The sequence below is a fragment of the Scyliorhinus torazame genome, chromosome 2 (genome assembly GCF_047496885.1).
Source record: "Scyliorhinus torazame isolate Kashiwa2021f chromosome 2, sScyTor2.1, whole genome shotgun sequence".
NCBI lineage: Eukaryota > Metazoa > Chordata > Chondrichthyes > Carcharhiniformes > Scyliorhinidae > Scyliorhinus > Scyliorhinus torazame.
The window spans coordinates 113091676-113106340 of record NC_092708.1 but is presented as its reverse complement, the minus strand read 5'-3'; positions in this window follow the sequence as shown (position 1 = coordinate 113106340).

The following is a 14665-nucleotide window of genomic DNA, read 5'->3' as shown; positions in this document are numbered from 1 at the left end:
GAGGCAGCAGTGCTAACAACTGTGCCACCGTGCAAAAATTAAAAATAAATCGTAAGCTAGGGGAGTTGGAATAAAACTGATAATAACAAGTACTGGGGTTAATATTGCTTGAAAATAACTTATTCTGTTTCCAATATACCAGAATAGTTTTCCAAGTTGCAACAATTTAATCTAACTGTTCTTCATGAAATACTGGCTCTCGGAAGCTGTAGAAACAATGGTCTGAACTTTACTGCAATATATGCCACCGGGTGCGTTTATATTCTTTGGCTTTGTTCTTTGCTGTTCAGCTTCTATATGCTTTTGTGAATTGAACAACATTGAGCTAAGTGATTGAAGTATAGGGTTTCCAGGACTCAGAAATGATTGCATGTGAAGATGGTTATGTGTCCAGCTCTTCCCCAACCCTGTCACACCAGCAAGAAAAAGCGAACAGAAAATAAACCTTCATTGCAACACTTCTTTTCTATCATCTGTAATTTACTGCATGCAATAATAATAATAATCATTTATTGTCACAAGTATGAAGTTACTGTGAAAAAACCCTAGTCGCCACATTCCGGCACCTGTTCGGGAATTGAACCCGCGCTGCTGGCTTTGTTCTGCATTACAAACCAGCTGTCTAGCCCACTGAGCTAAACCAGCTCCTGGCAATAGTGAGCAGTGATTGAGATGATCTATAATTATGGCGGCACGGTAGCACAGTCGTTATGACTGTTGCTTCACAGCGCCAGGGACCTGGGTTCAATTCCCGGCTTGGGTCACTGTCTGTGCGGAGTCTGCACATTCTCCCCGTGTCTGCGCGGGTTTTCTCCGGGTGCTCCAGATTCCTCCCGCAAGTCCCGAAAGATGTGCTGTTAGGTGAATTGGACATTCTGAATTCTCCCTCTGTGTACCCGAACAGGCGCCAGAATGTGGCGACTAGGGTATTTTCACAGTAACTTCATTGCAGTGTTAATGTAAGCCTTTGTGACACTAATAAAGATTATTATATTTTTCGCTTTTTTGTGTGATGTAGCATTATTGTGGATCATTCAATAATGTTGTGGAGGTCATTTTATTATTATGTTGTAAAAGTCCATTTATTACACCCAGAAAGCTCTTATTTTGCTTTGTCAGCCCACATCCTTTTCCCAGTTTGAAGTGCTTGCAAGGGATTGGGAAAGGGTAACAGTGCCCCATTATGGCAGAAAGATATAATGGCTACCTACTTGTAATATAATTGTTCTGAAAATGGATTAAATCCATAATAAACTAAAAGACAAATTTCGGTAAAGTTACAGAATTGTTAGAACATTAAATATTTTTCAATATTGAAATCATTCAAAATTTAAGTTTTAACTAAATACTTTCAGACATTAAAATGATGTGCAAATTCTGATTTCTGAATGGTTAATACATTTGTATACAATTCTTTTATTTGCTTTCTTGCTGATTTCAAGGTCAATGATTCTGGAAACTAGATTAACTGCTGGAGAAATAGCTGTGAATGTTGGGGGGGTGAGTGGAAGGAGCCAGAGAGAGAAACAGGAGGCAGGGACAAGGTAGAAAGGTAGAAAATTGATGAACCAGAGACAGGGCTCTAGAGATTGGGGAAGAAGTCACAGAAATGGCTGACTGGGGAGATTGGGTGAAAGAGATAGGACACGATGGGCCAAATGGCCTTACTTCTGCTCCTATGTCTTATGGTCTTATTAAGGGCTATGGAGAGAGAGCGGGTAAATGGAGTTGAAATCAGCCATGATTGAATGGTGGAGTGGACTCAATGGGCCGAATGGCCTTACTTCCGCTCCTATGTCTTATGGTCTTATGGACTAGAAATTTAGAGGGATATTGAGGCATGGGGATTGGGACTCGAGCAGGGGCAGAGTGATAAGAGTACGGCTGATGGTAAATGCCAGGATATTCCAAATCCCAGAACGGAAATTTGAAACACCAGCCCTCAACTGTATTTTGCAATTTGATATATGAAGAAAGATTTGAAAATCAGACAATGATGCCCCACAAGTTTTTGTGATGACTTTTAATAAAATAAATGTTTATTAAACAATAAAACAAACAACGATAAAGTCAACTAGAAACACTGAACTAAATCAATGGCTATATACTGTACATGCAACTTATTTTCCCCAAATTCAGAGCTATTTCTCCCCAAACAACATTGTATAGGTTTCAAAAAATTAAAAGCAAAATCCAATAATAGTTACCACACCAAGCAGTTATATATTTTGGGATTGTGCCTGGTGTAGGACAAAACAACTAGTTGTTCACCAGGCTTTCTTTACAGATGCAGCTTGCTGGGAGTTCAAACAGCTATTCAATCTGTACTGAGGCCTCAGAAACACTTTTCCCTTGCATAGATTGAATTTCTTCTGATATACCCTTTTCTCTTTTGACCTTCTCTTATCTGAACTTACCTGAAGTCAAACATATAATTACCTTCATTTTGTGAGTCCACTTTTAGAATATAATTGCAAAGTTCACAGTTTGCTCCTTTAAACCTTTGACATCTTACTCAAACCCTTGATGTTCTATTCCACATTATTACCAACTTGCTTTAAGCTTTTTTTATTCATTTACGGGATGTGGGCATCACTGGTTAGGCCAGCATTTATTGCCCATCCCTAGTTGCCCTTCAGAAGGTGGTGGTGAGTTGCCTTCTTGAACCGCTGCAGTCATTGAGGTGTAGGTATACCTACTGTGCTGTTAGGGAGGGAGTTCCAGGATGTTGCCTCAATGACAGTGAAGGAGCAGCGATACATTTCCAAGTCAGGGTGGTGAGTGACTTGGAGGGGAACCTCCAGGAGGTGAGGTTTTCAGGTACCTACTGCTCTTGTCCTTCTAGAACATAGAACATAGAAAATACAGCACAGAACAGGCCCTTCAGCCCACGATGTTGTGCCGAACTTTTGTCCTAGATTAATCATAGATTATCATTGAATTTACAGTGCAGAAGGAGGCCATTCGGCCCTTTGAGTCTGCACCAGCTCTTGGAAAGAGCACCCTACCCAAACTCAACACCTCCACCCAACACCAAGGGCAATTTGGACATTAAGGGCAATTTATCATTGGCCAATTCACCTAACCCGCACATCGTTGGACTGTGGGAGGAAACCGGAGCACCCGGAGGAAACCCACGCAGACACGGGGAGGACGTGCAGACTCCGCACAGACAATGACCCAAGCCGGAATCGAACCTGGGACCATGGAGCTGTGAAGCAATTGTGCTATCCACAATACTACCGTGCTGCCCTTAAGAACAAATAAATCTACACTATATCATTTTCCCGTAATCCATGTACCTATCCAATAGCTGCTTGAAGGTCCCTAATGTTTCCGACTCAACTATTTCCACAGGCAGTGCATTCCATGCCCCCACTACTCTCTGGGTAAAGAACCTACCTCTGATATCCCTCCTATATCTTCCACCTTTCACCTTAAATTTATGTCCCCTTGTAATGGTGTGTTCCACCCGGGGAAAAAGTCTCTGACTGTCTACTCTATCTATTCCCCTGATCATCTTATAAACCTCTATCAAGTCGCCCCTCATCCTTCTCCGCTCTAATGAGAAAAGGCCTAGCACCCTCAACCTTTCCTCGTAAGACCTACTCTCCATTCCAGGCAACATCCTGGTAAATCTTCTTTGCACCTTTTCCAGAGCTTCCACATCCTTCCTAAAATGAGGCGACCAGAACTGTACACAGTACTCCAAATGTGGCCTTACCAAAGTTTTGTACAGCTGCGTCATCACCTCACGGCTCTTAAATTCAATCCCTCTGTTAATGAACGCGAGCACACCATAGGCCTTCTTCACAGCTCTATCCACTTGAGTGGCAACTTTCAAAGATGTATGAACATAGACCCCAAGATCTCTCTGCTCCTCCACATTGCCAAGAACTCTACCGTTAACCCTGTATTCCGCATTCATATTTGTCCCTCCAAAATGGACAACCTCACACTTTTCAGGGTTAAACTCCATCTGCCACTTCTCAGCCCAGCTCTGCATCCTATCTATGTCTCTTTGCAGCCGACAACAGCCCTCCTTACTATCCACAACTCCACCAATCTTCGTATCGTCTGCAAATTTACTGACCCACCCTTCAACTCCCTCATCCAAGTCATTAATGAAAATCACAAACAGCAGAGGACCCAGAACTGATCCCTGCGGTACACCACTGGTAACTGGGATCCAGGCTGCATATTTGCCATCCACCACCACTCTCTGACTTCTATCAGAGAGTCTTCTAGGTGGTAGTGGTCGTGGGTTTGGAAGGTGCTGTCTAAGGAACCTTGGTGAGTTACTGCAGTGCATCTTGTAGATGGTACACACGGCTGCCACTGTTTGTTGGTGGTGGAGGGTTTGACTGTTTGTGGAAGGGGGAGCAATTAAGCAGGCTGCTTTGTCCTGGTTGGTGTTGAGCTTCTTGAGTGCTGTTGGAGCTGCAGTGATCCAGGCAAGTGGAGAGTATTCCATTACACTCCTGTATTGTGCCTTGTAGAGGGTGGACAGGCTTTGGGTGGGGGGGTGGGGGGGGTGCAGGAGGTGAGTTACTCACCGTATGATTCCTAGTCTTTGACTTGTCCTGGTAGCCATAATATTAATGTGGCTAGGCCACTTCAGTTTCTGATCAATGGTAACCTGCCAGGATGTTGATTGTGGGGGATTCAGCGATGGTAATGCCATTGAATGTCAAAGGGGTGGTGGTTAGATCCTCTGTCTGTTTGCAGTGTTGCTAGGCACATCAACATATCAAACACACTAGTTCCATTAACCTAGCCAAACTGTCCCTGCCATTACACAGCTTCCATTTTTAAATAGTTTTAAAAACCTTATCATCATAGAATACACTCCAATTTACTGGATTTCCCAGATTTTCACATTATCACGATTTTCCCTGACACAGAGAAAGAGATGGTTGGATTTCAGGGCTCCAGCAGGGGAGATGGAGTCAGGGCAGGCAGACTGGTGGTTCCAGTGAGTTTTTGTACTTTTCAAAAATGAGAAATCCAGGTATTATTAGCAGTTTATACAGTTTCAGTGAGTTACTGGTGGAATTAAAGTTCCTCCCATCCTTTATGATACGGCATCAAATCTTTCCCCACCTTCAATTTCCCCTCTTCCCAACTGTCAATTTCCGTTAAAATAAAAACAAAATACTGCGGATGCTGGAAATCTGTAATAACAGTCCTATGGACTCGAAATGGTAACTCTGTTTCTCTCTTCAGGGATGCTGCCAGACCTACTGTGTTTATCCAGCATTTTGAGCTTTTAAGACAATTTCCATTCTTTGCTTGCTCAGGGGTGGCTTCCTGGCTTTCAGAACGTTTTGAACAGGCACAGGTATCGTGGGCTGAATGGCCTCCTTCTGTGTTGAATAATTTTAGGTTTCAATCAACAACTCCAGGCACAAAGCCCCGAAAAAGATCTCAACTACTAGAATCTCAAACATTAAAGGATAAATGCTATAACATTCGTAGGCATCAGGGGCGGGATTCTCCTCTATCTGGCGGGGCAGGGGTCCCGGCGCCGAGGAGTGGCATGAACCACTCCGGCGTCGGGCCGCCCCAAAGGTGCGGAATCCTCTGCGCCTTCAGGGGCTAGGCCCGCCCCGGAGTGGTTTGTGCCCCGCCGGCCGGCAGGGAAGGGGCTTGGCGCCACGCCAACCGGCGCCGAAGGGCCTCCGCCGGCCGGCGCGGGTTGGCGCATGCGCAGGAGCGCCAGCGTGTGCTGGCATCATCCCCGTGCATGCGCAGAGAGCTTTGTCTCCGCATGGGCCATCGCGGAGGACCACAACGGCCGATGCGGAGGGAAAGATGTGCCCCCACGGTACAGGCCCGCCCGCGGATCGGTGGGCCCCGATCGCGGTGAACCCCGAAGGCCGCCCACGCCGCCAGGTCCCGCCGGTAAGGACCTACTCCAATTTACGCCAGCGGGACTGGCAAAAAAACGGGCGGCCACTAGGCCCATCGCGGGCCAGAGAATTGCCGGGGGGCCGCTGCGAGCAGCCGCCGACTGGCGCGGCGCGATTCCCGCCCCCGCCAAATCTCCGGCGCCGGAGAATTCGACAGCCGGTGGGGGCAGAATTCACGCCGACCTGGCAGGGGGTCGGCGAATCCTGCCCCTGATATCATGAGTTCAGAATAGCCTGTGACTGAACATCCAGGGATGTTTCCAACCATGAGATGGCAGTCCATGATTTCCAAGTACTGTCCTGTGGTTGGGACCTTCCTCGCTTGTTTCTTGAGGAGTAGGGACACTGGAGACCATAGAATTCTTACAATGCAGGAGGAGGCCATTCAGCCCACTGAGTCTCCACCGACCCTCCGAAAGAGTACCCTACCTAGGCCCACTCCCCCACCCCAGCCCTGCAATCCCATCTAACCTTTTGGACATTAAAGGGCAATTTATCATGGCCAATCCACCTAACCTGCACATCTTTGGACTGTGGGAGGAAACTGGGTCACCCGGAAGAAACCCACGCAGACACAGGGAGAACGTGCAGACTCCGCACAGACAGTGACCCACGCCGGGAATCGAACCCGAGTCCCTGGCACTGAGGCAGCAGTGCTAAGCACTGTGCTACCGTGCCGTCCAATATATTTAGTAATCTCCAAATGTATGTTTCAAAATCTCAAATATCTGGGGGGCGATTCTCCAATATGGAGCCCAAGTGTTCGCGCCTTCGTGAACCAGGCCCGGGTACGACCAATTCTGGCCGGCGCTGGAGCGGTTTACGCCACTCCAGCCTCCTTTTTCGGCGCCAAATGGGCACCACGCCAACCTGTGCATGCGCGGGGGACTTCTTTAGCGCGCCGGCCCCGACTCAACATGGGGTCGGTGTTCAGGGGCCGGCCGCGCCACAAAGTAGGCCCGGCGGGAAGAGGCCAGCCCGCCGATCGGTGGGCCCCGATCGCGGGCCACACCCCATCGGAGGCCCCGCCCCCCCGGTGAAGGAGGCCTCCTATCCCCCCTCCCCCCACAGGCCACCCTGTGTTCCCACCGGCAGTGACCAGGGGTGAACGGCGCTGGCGGGACTCTGTTTTCGGGGCCGAGCGGCCGCGCCGATTCCAGCGGCCCGCGGCCGGCGCCCGCCAAACGTGCCGCCGCAAATGGCGCCGATTCTCTGCACCAGCCCGGCGCGGGGCTCGGAGAATCGCCCCCCTGGGCAGGGACCAAATTACAAATGGAATTTAATGAATTACATATTTTTGCCCAAGGAGCATATTTCATAATAATTTCTCGATGTTTGAAGTTACCTGCCTTTTAGCTTCTGGTTTTAAATAACAGTCATTAAGAGGCAACCTAACTGATAAACAGTCTGGCCAATCCCAAACTGGACATGTGCTTAATAAAGTGTATTGTTGCCTTTCGTGCACAGTGCAGTGTAGTAGACATAGAAACCAAAGTGATTTGTGGCTATCTTGTTGTTTTCTATTATTTGTTGGGTTTAAGTCAGGTGTGTTTCTTGTAGCGGTTGACTGCATGTTTCCATGGTGACATGAATCAGTATGGTTGCACTTGTGGTCCACATTGAGCAGTCTGCAGCTTGAAAGCTTGTTGTTTATTATCAATGGTCACGTAGTCCTTCAGGTAGATCTTTGCCATAAGGCTTAAACTGCTTTAGCATACAAATTAAATAGTCCAAGAACATGATTCGATTGACGACAACAAGACTTCTCACAAACCTTACCCTGGTCCTTGCTGGAAGTAAAGCTTTAGATTTGTCAAAATCGATACAATCTTCAACACCTCTGATTCAGTAAGTGTTGATCAATCTTGCATTTAAACTACTGTACAGAGTAGGGACAAGAGTTAGCACATCTTTAAATTAGCACTTGTTTAGTATATTCACATCACATTCAGTGTTCTAGAGTTGTATCTCCTTGGTCAATATATTTTAAAAACTCAATTTTCACATTCTTCTATCAATAATTATCTGTAAAACAGATATAGAATATTAAGTAAAGCAGTATTACTGCACATTTTATCAGCATTCAGATAACAATGAGGTGACTAATAATACAATTTTACTTTATATCCTGAGGCATGCTAGATAATGTATCTTGCATAGTAGAGTAGTATTAGTTAGATCAATGGACAATTCATAACAACCATTTCTAATGGTTAGAAACTAATGAACGATCAAAGAAATAGAAAAACAAAGAAAAGCTAGGTAGAAAAAAAGTGCTGCCCCTTTGATAGACATCAATTCAGACGAGACGCTGAGAAGCAGTGAACCGATGCTTTAATAAACTAAATATGTGCCGACCTGCAGCTCCTCCCGCACTGCAAGGCTGCCCCAGATCAACGGGCTTTATACCCCCACAGCGGGGTGGAGCCACAGGCGGAGCCAACAGCAGCACCAATAATAACATTCCAACAGTACAACAGCAACAACCAATAACAGAACAGCAATAACAGTAAGTATATACAATAGTGGAGATAACGATACTAATAGAACAGTAGAACAATAGTGAACATATATACAACAGCCTTACGTAGCCATACGTGGCTCACCACACCCTTAGTTCACACTTTCTAACTGTGAGCAACTTCTTCCATGTTTTTCTGAGCTTGGATAGCATTTTTAAAGTAGCGGTATGGAGCTTTCTCAAAAATTTCTGCAATTACAAAGCAACAACACTTGTCCCATTCATTCCCTCTGACAGTTGCAAAACATTTTTCCCAAAGCCAGTAAACCCCCCCCTTATTTATCATGCGCATCAGCACTGAAACCCCAAACATCCACTCTACCAGTTTTGAAGCCTTCAAACAACCAGACTGATGCTTTTAAAACAGTCACTTCCTTCCTGAATTTACAAAAAAATTGCATATCCGAGGTAACACTTTTACAGGCTTGTCATAATCTATTTAATAATGTTTCTTTTAAACTACAATCTTCAGATAGTAGCTTCTACACATAAGTTGTACTGTTTATGTTGTTCAGTAAGTGTATTGAAAAGATTGTGTCAGACCTGTTTGCCTTTGTTTATTTTATAGTGGTGTTGCTATCGGTAACAGCTTAGACTCTCCACTGAGACTACAAAGTTCCTTTTCAGGACCGTTTTAAACTAAACCCAGTTTTGAAAGCAGTAATCTAGGAAGTTTTTCTGCGCATTAGGTTACAATCACTGAAGTTGTTCTCAAGTTATTTTAGTATTCAGAGGCCAGCAGACGACAGGTTTATCTCACTTTGTTCAGAGGATAGAAATAACACTGAGGGATTATAAAAGTCAAAAAGTCATGCTTTAGGTTTAATTTTCTTTATTTTTGTCGAGGCCCCTGAAGAAAATACTTTTTACCGCATAAAGAAAACTTCAAGTTACAGATTTGTGATTAAAAGTATACTCCACCTTGCAACTAAAGTGGATTTATTATTTTTTTCATAAATTTAAAGTACTCAATTATTTTTTTTCCAATTAAAGGGCAATTTAGTGTGGCCAATCGACCTACCCTGCACATCTTTGGATTGTGGGGGTGAGACCCCCACAGACACGGATGGAATGTGCAAACTCCACACGGACAGTGACCCAGGGCCGGGATTGAACCCAGGACCCCCAGGGCCGGGATTGAACCCGGCTCGGCGCCGTGAGGCAGCAGTGCTAACCACTGCACAAGGATTTATTATTAATGACAATCATAGACTTTAGGAATAATTTTTTTCCAGCTTGTTCAACAACTCAGTCACTGGTATTGTTAAATTGTCCTTCTAATCATCTAGATGACAGAAAAAAGGGCTAAAATTCATCTTATTTCTCAAATGAAAAATGATGAGAGCTCTTTTATCAAAATGAACAAACAGAACATACACATATACATATATGTAGACCTCCCACAACTTTTCTCAGTGAGTTGATGAAAACACCATTACATTACATTGTAATACATTATTCTGGGATGAAACAGTTGAGGGCTGGTTAAGTGGTCACGTGTTTTCGTGCACCTGAAGAGTTTGAAGGTGGACATTGCGTTCTTGCAGGTGATGCACCTGAAGTTGGGGGATCAGGTGAGGCAGAGGAAGGGATGGGTGGGGCAAGTGTTCCACTTGGGGTTAGATGTGAAGGCGAGGGGGGTGGCGGTGTTGGTTAATATGAAAGTGGCGTTTGAGGTGGGGCGCATTGGGGCCGATCCGGGGTAGATACGTGATGGTCAGTGGGAAATTAGAATGGATGCCGGTGGTCCTGGCGAATGTTTATGCCCAGAATTGGGTCAACGTAGACCTTATGAGGATGTTAGGGAGGATCCCGAACCTGGACACGTATAGGCTGGTTATTTTGGGGCCAATTTCAATATAGTCCTAGATCCGAGGATGGATAGGTTGAGTCCACGTCATAGAATTCCTACAGTGCAGAAGGATGCCATTTGGCCCATCGAGTTTGCACTGGCCCTTGGAAAGGACACCCTACTAAACCCATGTCACCACCCTATCCCCATAACCCAGTAACCCCACCTAACCTCTTTGGACACTAAGGGTCAACTTGGCATGCCAATTCACCTAACCTGCTCATGTTTTGGACTGTGGGAGGAATCTGGAGCACCCGGAGGAAATCTATGCAGACACAGAGGGAAAGTGCGAACTCCACACAGTCACCCGAGGCTAGAATTGAACCCGGGTCCCTGGAGCTGTGAGGCAGCAGTGCTAACCACTGTACCACCGTGCCGCCCGTCAAGGCTTTCAATGATGGCTAGGGATTGAGGGGGTTCATGGATCTCATGGGGGGGATGGACCCGTGGAGGTTTGGGAAGCCAAGGGCGAAGGAGTTCTTGTACTTCCCACATGTGCATTGGGTGTATTCCCAGATTGATTTATTTCTGATGGACAAGGCGCTGCTGGTAGGGGTGGCCGTCTCAGAGTACTCGGCAATCGTGGTTTCTTTTTTTAAAAAAATATATTTATTAAAGTTTTTTAAGACAATTTTTCTCCCTTACAAACAATAACCACACCCCCCCCCCTCGTAACAAAACAAAAACGAGAAATCGCGCAGAGCAAGATATATACATGGCAAAATGATATATTTACACAGCTTTGTACACTGGCCCTCACCCGTACGTGCCAGTTTCCCCAACCCTTCATGTTATCTCTTGCTCATCCACCCACCCTCCCAGGCAGTACCCTCCCCCCCCCCCCTCCCAAGGTTGCTGCTGCTGCTGACCGACCTTCCTCTAACTCTCCGCGAGATAGTCTAGGAACGGTTGCCACCGCCTGTAGAACTCCTGCGCAGACCCTCTCAAGGCGAACTTAATCCTCTCCAACTTTATGAGCCCAGCCATATCATTTATCCAGGCCTCCAGGCTGGGGGGCTTCGCCTCCTTCCACATTAGCAAGATCCTTCGCCGGGCTACTAGGGACGCAAAGGCCAGAATGCCGGCCTCTTTCGCCTCCTGCACTCCCGGTTCGTCGACTACTCCAAATATTGCTAGCCCCCAGCTTGGCTTGACCCGGACTTTCACCACCTGAGATATTGCTCCCGCCACTCCTCTCCAGAACCCCTCCAGTGCCGGATATGACCAAAATTTTTGGACATGGTTCGCCGGGCTCCCTGAGCACCTTCCACATCTGTCCTCTACCCCAAAGAACCTTCTCAACCTCGCCCCCGTCAAGTGCGCTCTGTGGACCACCTTAAATTGTACCAGGCTGAGCCTGGCACACGAGGAGGAGGAATTAACCCTACCTAGGGCATCAGCCCACAGCCCTTCCTCGATCTCCTCCCCCAGCTCCTCCTCCCATTTACCCTTCAACTCTTCTACCAGTGCTTCCCCCTCTTCTTTCAACTCCTGGTGTATTTCCGACACCTTGCCCTCCCCGACCCATGCACCCGAGATCACCCTATCTTGAACTTCTTGTGCCGTGAGCAACGGGAATTCCCTCACCTGTCGCCTCACAAAAGCCCTCACAAATGCCTAAAGGCATTTCCCGGGGGTAACTCGAACTTCTCCTCCAGTGCCCCTAGGCTCGCAAACGTCCCGTTGATGAACAGGTCCCCCATTCTTCCAATCCCCGCCCGATGCCAGCTCTGGAACCCCCCGTCCATCTTCCCCGGGACATACCGGTGGTTACCCCTGATCGGGGACCACACCGATGCTCCCATTGCACCCCGGTGCCGCCTCCACTGGCCCCAGATCCTTAGCGTTGCCACCACCACCAGGCTCGTGGTATACTTTGTCGGCGAGAGCGGCAGCGGTGCCGTCACCAACGCCCCCAGGCTCGTTCCTTTACAGGACGCCATCTCCATCCTCTTCCATGCCGCCCCCTCTCCCTCCATAACCCACTTGCGGATCATCGCCACATTTGCTGCCCAGTAGTAGCTCCCCAGGTTTGGCAGCGCCAACCCTCCTCGGTCCCTACTGCGTTCCAGGAACCCTCTCCTTACTCTCGGGGTCTTATTCGCCCACACAAACCCCATAATACTCCTGTCTACTCTCTTAAAAAATGCCTTAGTGATCACGATGGGAAGGCACTGAAACACAAACAGAAACCTCGGAAGGACCACCATTTTGACCGACTGCACTCTACCCGCCAGCGAGAGCGGTAACATGTCCCATCTTTTGAAATCCTCCTCCATTTGCTCCACCAACCTCGTCAGATTCAGTTTATGTAGGGTCCCCCAACTCCTGGCTATCTGGATCCCCAGATACCGAAAGCTCCCCTCCGCCCTCCTCAGCGGTAGGTCCCCTATCCCTCTTTCTTGGTCCCCCGCCTGTAATACAAAGAGCTCACTCTTCCCTACATTGAGCTTATAGCCCGAAAATTCCCCAAACTCCCTTAGAGTCTGCATGACCTCCACCATCCCCTCCATTGGATCCGCCACGTACAGCAACAGGTCATCCGCATATAGCGACACCCGATGCGCTTCTCCCCCTCGGACCACCCCCCTCCATTTATTACACTCCCTCAATGACATGGCCAATGGTTCGATCGCCAATGCAAACAACAGGGAGGTCAGGGGGCACCCCTGCCTCGTCCCTCGGTACAGTCGAAAGTACTCCGACCACCGCCGGTTCGTCACTACACTCGCCATCGGGGCTCTGTAAAGGAGCTTAACCCAATTGATAAACCCTACCCCGAACCCAAACCTATGCAGCACCTCCCAGAGGTACTCCCACTCTACTCGGTCAAAGGCCTTCTCCGCGTCCATAGCTGCCACTATCTCCGCCTCTCCCTCCTCCGATGGCATCATTATCACGTTTAAGAGCCGCCGCACATTGGTGTTTAGTTGCCTGCCCTTTACAAATCCCGTCTGGTCCTCGTGGATTACCCCCGGGACACAGTCCTCGATCCTCATGGCCAGCACTTTTGCCAGCAACTTTGCATCCACATTGAGGAGCGAGTTCGGCCTGTACGATCCACATTGCAGTGGGTCCTTGTCCCGCTTTAGGATCAAAGAAATTGTCGCTTCCAACATTGTCGGGGGCAGGGTCCCCTCCTCTCTTGCCTCATTAAAGGTCCTCACCAGTAGAGGGACCAACAGGTCTGCGTACTTCCTGTAGAACTCCACTGGGAATCCGTCCGGTCCCGGGGCCTTCCCTGCCTGCATGCTCCCCAAACCCTTGCTCAGCTCCTCCAACCCAATTGGTGCCCCCAAACCAGCCACCTCTTGCTCCTCCACCCTCGGGAATCTCAGCTGATCTAGGAATCGTCTCATCCCCTCTTCCCCCGCTGGGGACTGGGATCTGTACAGCTCTTCATAAAAGGCCTTGAATACCTCGTTTATTTTCGTCGCACTCCGAACCGTGGCTCCCCTTCCATCTTTGACTCCCCCTATTTCCCTCGCTGCCATCCTCTTACGGAGCTCGTGTGCCAGCATCCAACTAGCCTTTTCCCCATACTCGTAGGTCGCCCCCTGGTCTTTCCTCCACTGTGCCTCCGCCTTCCCTGTGGTCAACAGGTCAAACTCCGTCTGGAGCCGTCGTCTTTCCCCAAGTAATCTTTCCTCCGGGGCCTCTGTGTATCTCCTGTCCACTCTCAAAATCTCCCCCACTAACCTCTCCCTTTCCATACCCTCTGTCTTCTCCATATGAGCCCTAATGGAAATTAGCTTTCCCCTGATCACCGCCTTCAACGCCTCCCATAACACCCCCACCCACACCTCCCCGTTGTCGTTGGCCTCCAAGTACCTTTCGATACACCCCCTCACCTTCCCACACACCACCTCATCCGCCAGCAGTCCCACATCCAGCCGCCACAACGGGCGTTGGTCCCTCTCCTCTCCCAGCTCCAGTTCCACCCAGTGCGGTGCATGGTCCGAAACGGCTATAGCCGAATACTCCATCCCCTCCACCCTCGGGATGAGCGCCCTACCCAGAACAAAGAAATCTATTCCGGGAGTAGGCTTTGTGTACATGGGAGAAGGAAGAAAATTCCCTGGCCTGCGGCCTTGCTAACCGCCATGTGTCCACTCCCCCCATCTGATCCATAAACCCCCTAAGTACCTTGGCCGCCGCCGGCCTCTTTCCAGTCCTTGATTTGTAGCGGTCCAGTGCTGGATCCAACACTGTATTGAAGTCCCCTCCCATTATCAGGCCTCCTATCTCCAGGTCCGGAATGCGCCCCAACATGCGCTTCATGAATCCGGCATCATCCCAGTTTGGGGCGTATACGTTTACCAACACCACCCACGTCCCTTGCAGCCTACCGCTCACCATTACATATCACCCTCCATTGTC